The following is a 6,227-nucleotide window of genomic DNA, read 5'->3' as shown; positions in this document are numbered from 1 at the left end:
CAGATCATTGAGATAATGCTGTCCTGAGGGTGGCATGAAAGAAAAGCTCAAGAAGAAGTGAAAGCGTTCCTTCACTGGAAGCATTAATCTAATGAGTAATTCTTATTCTATTGTACTAACATCTCTCTCATCCTTAAAAGTGAACATTTTGAACATATAAAGTGACGTTACATGGAATAACTTAAATGGAAATCCAGCGACTGTTTTTCAGATATCTCATCATGAACTGTTCTTCAGCAGTGGCCTTTGACCTGTTCGAACCACAACAAATATCACAGAAATCCATCCATCCATCCATTGTCTATACCCGACTATCCCTTTTCAGGGTTGCGGGGGGGCTGGAGCCTATCCCAGCTGTCAATGGGCGAGAGGCAGCCAATCGCAGGGCAACATATACAGACACACAACCCTTCACGCTCACACTCACACCTAAGGACAATTGTAGAGTCACCAATTCACCTAATGAGCATGTTTTTGGTCCGTGGGAGGAAGCCGGAGTGCCCGGAGAGAACATGCAAACTTCACACAGAAAGGCCCTGCCCGACCCGGGGATCGAACCGGCGACCTTCTTGCTGTGAGGCACGCGCGCTACCGCCATCACAGACATCTTTACAGATCCATATCTTGTGTCCACAGTTTACAATCTGTCCTCAAGGTGGCAGTACAGGAAGGGTGTCTCAAATGGAGAGGGTTCACCCTCTGAGGAGCAAGAAAACGCACCGGAGCCAAACCACAGGAGGTCAGTACGGTGGCCCTGAGGGGTCAACACAAGAAAACACAAGCGAAGAAGAAGAAGAAATGCTGCAGGGACAGAAAACGCAACCAGATACAGACACAAGCTGCAAGCAGCTAAGACAAAGAGGAAACTAGAAAGTGATGAACAAACACGGACAACTGACAGGAGACAGCAGAGAGACGATGGGCAAAGAGAAGACAGGCGGGGGGAGGAGCAGGCGGGGGGAGAGTTTCAGAGGGGCGTCACGGCCGGACGGGCTGCAGCTCCGCCCTGGATGTGACACATTTATCAAGAAACTGCAGCAGCTGCGAGTTTGATAATATTTCAATTAAGTGTTCAGCATGAAAATGTTCTTCTGGCCAGAAGACATCTCGGTCTTGTTGGACGGACAGATATTTCCATCTCAAACCGTCAGCATCTTTCTGCCTCTGAACATATTCGGCTGTAGCTCTGAAAGCAGGTGAGAATTCTTCCAGTGAGCTCGTCTGTGGGTGTGCAGCCCGACTCTCACTCTGCCTGAGAGCTAAATCCTCCCAGTCACTCTTTCATACAGCACTCCAAGCTGCATGTGCACTCAAGTATGCTGTGTGTGTGTGTGTATGTGTGTGTGTGTGTGTGTGTGTGTGTGTGTGTGTGTGTGTGTGTGAAGCTGTGCCAGGTGGAACTCTGTGTACCAGACGCGCCACAGAGGGAAAACGTGCACAAACACAGACGCCGTCACTCCCTCTCTCTCTTTCTTTTTCCTCGGCTTCTTCTACTCGCACAGCTTGTTTCTGGCCTCGTTCCAGTGAAAATGGACCGCGGAGGAAACAGGAAAAACACCATTCATGGCTCTCGTTCCTGGCCGGCCTGCAGCGACGGCAGAAATGGAGGGAAGAAAGCGCGCTCATCGGAAACTAAGACTCCAGCCTGGTGGTTTAAGATTGGCTAACTGGAGTTAAAAGGCTGAACATTTATGAAGCGCTGCGACTGAATTAAAGCTATCACGACGGTGTGCTGCAGCTTGACGGAGCAGGAAACAAGTCATCCATCCCGCCTCTCGCTGTCAGTCCCAAAAACCTCTGCAGCTCTGAAACCCGTCCCCTAGGACATGAGGGCGACCTCACTGATGCCGTGACAGAGAGACGGAGAGCGAGGTCGTGAGGGGGCGCGGCGGGCTGGCTGACATCTCTGGGCTTCCCTTGACGGCGTAACACGGTGCCAACCAGTGTGTGATTCCACACTTGTACTTGTCATGTCGATTATTCACAGTCCTACGAAGCTGCACGAGCACACAGACGTGAAGGCGAACGCAGCTTAAACCCTCAGAGAGTTTCTGAGTTCAGGCAGCGGCGTTTCAGCTCGGCTGCGGGTCAAACGGTTCACAACCCGGATCCCACAAAGTCTGAACGCTGTGAGGAAATAAAATAAAAACAGGATCAATCATTTCCAGATAAGTCTGAAGTGAGCTCATGTGTTCATCTGCTTCATCCAGTCATGTGTTCACAAAGTGGTGAACCTCGCTCCATCCTCTGTGAACGATTTCCAGGACGCCCCTTTCATACCCAATGGGGATGCACCGATTCGCTTTTTTCACCTCCGATACCGATATCTAAGGTTTAGTAATCAGCCGATACCGATCCGATACCGATCCAGAAAAACAGCGCCGAATTACCTAACAAATGCTATGTCTCGTTGTGTGGAAAAGTCTGGAATCATTCTTTTGTGCATCAGACTTGACTTAAACATTTCCTTCCTGTTTTTTTTTTTTTTTTAAACAAACAGATATAAATGTACTGAGTTATTTATTTTAATAAATATGCACCGGTACAACAATCTTAAACCACTAGCTTCTCTAGCTTGATCAAACAACATGTAAAAAAAATATAAGAAGTTTAAGTGGTTCAGTCAGTGCAGTTAGGAATAGAGAAGGAATATAAAGTGTGCAACAGTCTGTCTCCCACTTGCGCGCCGTGATAGAAGTCCCTCGTTGACAACCAGCTGCATTGTATGTGCGACGCAGCCTAAACTACGCACCCTCACGCTGTCCATCGCCTTTCGCATGTTGCTGGTGTTGTCCCTCAGAATCACGTGGACTTTACTCAGCGTTCCTTCAGGGTAGCTGCGATCGCGTCGCTGGTGTGTGACCCACGAAAGTCTGTAGCATTGAGCGTTGCACTGTGTGGCACGTAACTCATCCAGCCAGCGTGCAGTTAAACTTAAATGTGACGTCCTCTCCGTGGTTTTTGTTGCCTGCACACTATTAGGCTTAAATTTTTCACCTCTTTCCTTCATCTCCTTTAAAGTTAGCTGCGTCATGCCACCTCCTTTTTGTTTATTCAGATCAATGAAGTCAGCGTGCTCCCTGGTGTGAAGTCTCTGTAGGTGAATAATTAAGTTGGTCGTGTTATAACTTGACGTTTTACCACCGCCCCTCGGAACATTTACTGCGCAGGTATTGCAAGCAGCCGTCGAGTTTGTAGGCTGAGATAGTTTGAAAAAGTTCCAGATAGCCGATCCTTTCGCTCGCTTCATTTTGAAAACAATGCGGTCAACCTTATGTGCGTTTCAGCACTGCGTGCTGCTTGCGCATGACGCCGCTCACAGCGCCTAAAGCATAGTGTTAGATTGAATAGATAGAATAGAATTTTCTTCAATATCGGGACCGATACCGATACCAATATCAGATCGATACATCCCTAGTTACCAATGAGCCTGTTTACCTGTGGAATGTTCCAAACAGGTGTTTTTGGAGCATTCCACAGCTATCGTTTACAGAAATCAATGAAGCTGATGAGGAAGAACATGAAATATATTGACTTTGAGCTGTTTTCAGGTCAGTTTGTGTCAGAGAGGATCAGATCAGGTGATCACATTCTGCTTCATTTCAGTTCTGCACAGCTTCCTAACTGTTCTGGAATCAGCTTCAGAAGGAGGAAGAAGCGTGTTTCTTCATCATGTTGCAGCAGGTTCCTCACAGCATCAGAAAAGAGGGATCAGCTGAATTATTCACGGCGCTGAGTGACCGAGTGACGGTGATCTGAGGAGGAGATTTTTACGGAGAATCTCTCCAACGGGTGAAAATGAAGCAGCTAGTTTGTCACGGCCGATCGCAGCCTCGTCACATCTGATTCAACATCATGTCTCCGGCAAGAGCAGGAGCCGGTTTCCATGGCAGCACACGGATTTGAGCGTTGAAACAGGTCGCCTCTGTTTCCAAGAGGTGTTGGATAATAATTTGAATAAGTGACATTTTTCAGAGGAGAAAGTGTCTGCTTGTGCATTTTTAGCTCTGAGTAAAAAGGCCGCGATGGAGGCTCTGTAGAGCCCGGAGACAAAGAGCTGACCTCCGGTTTCCAGAGCACGAGGCGGCATTTGATGCGAGCGGCTGCGGTCAGGACGACGGATAACTCCACAATGCTGCGGTGTGTGAGCGTCACTTGATTATAAAACAAAATGCTGTAGATTCGGTCACTATATGGCCAAAAGTATGTAGACACCCGTGTCCACATACTCTTACGCACTGCTGGTCTGGAGCTGATTTTCATGGTTTGGGCCCTTTAAGTGGCGTTTCCACTGAACACTTCTGGTGTAGCTCCCTTGACCCTCGTACCCACATGCACCCAAACCCCGCATCTGTATTGTGTTTTCAGCGCAGCCTCGTGATGCACACAGCCTGGCCTGACCTCATCCACTTGGGAAACAACAGATGTTTGTTGGTCTTGAGAAGTTGCAGCATTTCTTTAACTAACACACCTGTCCTGTACACTTCCTGTCTGATGAAAACGTCCTGCTCACCTTTTGTTGCTTTACTGCCACTCGCTACGCACACGCGAAAACAAAACAACAGTGGACGACAGAGCACGTTTGGTGTTTTCCTTCTTCTCTGTATGTGGTTGTTTATTACAACAAGGAGACAAGCTTTGTTTGAGGAAAGGCTGCAGGCAGCGACACAAGAGACTGCTGAGAGTTGGGGAAGAAATGAACTGAACTGGACCGCTGGTGGAAAGATCCTTTGCTTTTCAAACATGACAGAGTTTTTGTCTGGTAGACAAATTAATCTCCCATTTTGGGGTAGAAGAACTTGACTGCTCTGCAAAAAAAGGCTGACCTCAACCCCATCGACACATTTCAGACGCGACGGGAGTCAGACCCTGTCGAGCCAAATTGATCTAAGCTCTAAAAGTCCTTCTCAGGTGAGACACAGCAACATATTAAAGACCGGCAAAGACATCTGGGTGTCCACATACTTTAGGCCAGGAAGCGTTTTCAGCCAGTTTATCAAAGTTTCTAACTGAGCATTAAAAAGTCACATTAGAAATCTGCTGAACTCAATGAGAGAAACGCAGATTCTTTGCTTTAAAGCCTCTGAGTCCAACACGCTTTAGAAACACGAATGTACAGTCACTGAGTACACATTTCACACCCGAGCCTCGTAACTTTAAGCCGCTGTTTAATTTGAAAACACTTGAGCGAGGTGTTAATTAAAGTCACGCTAATACAGTCAACGAGAAGGTAACGACTGACTGATTCCTGGAACAGGAGGCACGACAAATGAGCTGCATGACTCAAAGACCTCCGGCACACGCTGACTGAAACACTCCCCTGATCGCCTGTCGTGCTGACAAACCCTGAGCTGGGTTTAATCTCAAATCTCAACTTAAACACAAAGCCACGCTTCACTTGGCCTCATCCAATCACAGCCTCGCCTCGTCCTGCATGTGTTTAGGTTTCCAGGTGATTCTAGTTTGTTGAGTTTCAGCTGTATGAAAACAGGAGGAAGTCCTCGACAGATATGCTCTCTGATGAAGAGTCGACTTTTCGCTGCATCTTAAAGTCTATTATGGGTTTGACCTGCGGTGCCTCACAGGGACGTTGTTTAGTATATAATCGATCTATTCAAAGCAAAAAGCTGCTCTGTCAAGGACTGTCAGCAGCGGGAAAAAGCTCTCTGAGCAGGCTTGAAGTGGAGTCTTGGTGTTCAAACAAAAACTCCAAATACTTCTGAGAGACGTGTTGTGAAGTAATATTCAGTTCCTGTGATAAACAAGTCTGACGTTTAATTTATTATAACAGGTCAAAAACTTGGATCAGACAGCTCACATGATCTGAAACGCTCGTTTTTATATCCTTTTATCTTTCTCGTGGTGTGTCTACGCAGTTCAACGTGATCAGGATCAATTAAAACTATGTGGCAGATGTCGTCACGTACGTTCGGCTGACGGGTTCAAGTATTACACTTTGTCCCTGACCAATCAAATCATAAGAAACACGCTGCACGTGTAGTAGACCTGTACGATGTGACAGCCTGACAAGGCTTCCAGCTTCTCTCCAATAAATGCTAAACTAAAGCTGCACAGGTTGAATTTTGAGTACTCGGTGCGCTGCTGGGTTAACTGCAGATCTACAGAGACTGCCTGAACCTGCACACATTTGTAGTGTGTACAGCATCACGAAGGATGATGTTATTATGGTCTGTATCTTTGTTTCATACTTAAAACTGCTGCAGCTT

The 6,227-nt window shown here is 47.0% G+C and overlaps 1 protein-coding gene across 1 annotated transcript in view; it reads right to left on the bottom strand.

Annotated features, from left to right (window-relative positions):
* The window catches only part of fbxo41 (F-box protein 41), a 49,435-nt gene that overhangs the window by 15,801 nt on the left and 27,407 nt on the right, over positions 1–6,227 (bottom strand). The window lies entirely within an intron of this gene.

This window comes from Chaetodon trifascialis, chromosome 2 (assembly GCF_039877785.1).
Source record: "Chaetodon trifascialis isolate fChaTrf1 chromosome 2, fChaTrf1.hap1, whole genome shotgun sequence".
Taxonomy (NCBI): Eukaryota; Metazoa; Chordata; class Actinopteri; order Chaetodontiformes; family Chaetodontidae; genus Chaetodon; species Chaetodon trifascialis.
Note: the sequence above shows the minus strand (reverse complement) of the source record. Positions and strands in the feature narration are given on the sequence as shown.